Source organism: Sesamum indicum, unplaced genomic scaffold (assembly GCF_000512975.1).
Source record: "Sesamum indicum cultivar Zhongzhi No. 13 unplaced genomic scaffold, S_indicum_v1.0 scaffold00469, whole genome shotgun sequence".
Classification (NCBI taxonomy): Eukaryota; Viridiplantae; Streptophyta; class Magnoliopsida; order Lamiales; family Pedaliaceae; genus Sesamum; species Sesamum indicum.
In genome coordinates this window covers 1-2,170 of record NW_011628354.1, presented here as the reverse complement: position 1 = coordinate 2,170, position 2,170 = coordinate 1, and the positions used below count along the sequence as shown (strand labels likewise).

General features: G+C 35.5%; 1 non-coding gene across 1 annotated transcript; it reads right to left on the bottom strand.

Moving 5' to 3' along the window:
• Positions 1-1,905: 1,905 nt before the first annotated feature.
• TRNAT-AGU lies at positions 1,906-1,979 on the bottom strand. The gene has a single exon. It is a non-coding gene; the product is annotated as a tRNA-Thr (tRNA).
• Between the last annotated feature and the right edge of the window lie 191 nt (positions 1,980-2,170).

Below are 2,170 nucleotides of genomic sequence, written 5' to 3'. Positions count from 1 at the left end.
CAATACATATGATTCAGATCGTAGCCAAGGGGAAGACAAGAGGCAGTAAAGCGACGGAAAAACCGTTACAAAAGTAATTAGCAGTTTTGTCTTTAAAATATGCTTTTGACTAGTAGATACTCCAAAAAAGACCTTGATTCACCAAATACGACTTTTAGCCGGTATTGCAACGGAGACCATCAAAAAGCTACTCCACGTTGTGAGTATCTTCGACATCATAGCTATTCCACCCTTTTCGTCAACCTAAACAAGAAGTATATTCTATCATAACTCGTTCGGGCAATAAAAGAAGTTCCGCACCAATAAATCGATGACAAACTATTTGTAAAATGACTATTGAATCCCATATCAGTGATAGAATTAATCTATTCCTATAATTATGAAACCAAAAATGAGATACGGACGAGTAAGCTATTCTTTTTCTATATTCCGTTAATCGTAAAATGCTGAAGTTACATAGATTATTAATTGCATAATCGTCGGAGATTTTTGAAGCCACTAACTCTGAGAAACTAGGTGGCATTGAAAGTAAAGATATTGTTCATTTCTCTTTTCTATCTAATCCCATAACATTCGTGTTAAAATCATGTACTTTGGATAGTAAAGTATAAAAAAAATGTTCAGGTGAAAAATGGCAAAAACCACTATATTTTGGATGATAAAAATGTAATTTACCTCAGAAAATAATTATTGTCACTAAACTTATATTATCAGTTGATCCTCATTACAGATGTGGCATTAAATGTCTATAATATAGTGATAAGAATGTGACAAGTTTATGTGTTGCATATTTTTGGATAATGCATCGTCATTATAGATATGGCATTAATTGTCCTTTTAAGCATTGTATAATGCGTTTTTTTTTGTATTCGATACACATGGACCAATTTGGAAGAAAACACCAATATTGTCATGGATATTTTTCATTTGATTTGAAAACCTATAGATGTTATAGCAAATACGAAAATTCCAATACAAAGGAAATCAAAGCCTCATCATAGAAGGCTTAACAGAGAAAAGAAAAAGGGTGGATTAAGCCATTCCAATTGACCGTGGATGCTCATTTTCCAGGTACACATTTACCATGGTCTCATGGTGGATTTTATTGAACTCTGTCATGACCCTTTCATTATCCAGCTCCTCAAACCTTTCTAGGACATTAACACACCAGTTCATCTCAAGAATTGAACTCCCTTTTTCAGTGTAGCATTGGTACTAGAGTTCTGATTTTCCTTGCATATAGATAGATGCCATAGATACCTTTTGATCTTCAGGTATGGGTATCAATTCAAAGTATCTCGAGCACCTCCTCACCCAACATCTACCATTTTCCCCATCAAAGTAAGGGAACTCTGGTCTGTTCAAAGCATTATAGGTCCCTTTGCTTTGTGAGTTGTGATGTTCCTGCCTAAAGATGCTACCCCTTTCCTGTTTGAAGGGGTTGTGTATGGTAGCTCTAGAGTTAGATCCCTTGTCCATGGCTGCAGTCAAACCATCTCCAAGGCTAGACTTGTTCTTGTTGTATTGCTGTAGTTGCTCAACCACACTTTGGAGTTGCTGTTGAACATTCAGTAAGTTGTGTTCAACATTCAGTACTGATGTCTGAAGGTTCTCCTGCACTTCCATCATTTGATCTGGACGCCCATAGATTTCATCTTCACTTGCTTGTCTTTTTGCTCTTGTATTTATCAGCCAGTGTTGGAGGATTGTTTTGTGTGTTTGAGGTTCAAGGAAGTGATGTATTATTACCTAACAACTAAATAGATTAGAAAAACCACTTATAATTTGTCATATGATAGTGATGTAGAATTTATAACCCATGACACAATATCCCTTCCTAACTCTTGACTCACAACATTGTCAAAATCAAAAACCAATAAAACAAAAGTGGCAAAATATCAACTTTGCTTTCATTGAGAGTCGAACTCAAGACCTCTCGCTTACTAAACGGGTGCTCTAACCAACTGAGCTATGAAAGCTCATGAACCTCAGTTTCTTATGAACTAGATTATTTGTATTAGAAGAAAAGACTCTGAGGACATTTTCTACAGGAATAAAATATAGAAACAGTTGAATAAGAGAAAAGTTGAGTTGAGACCAGAGCTTGGGATGCACATAACCTTCCATTAGTAATTTCCCCTTAAACATTACTTTGTTTCACAAAGACAAC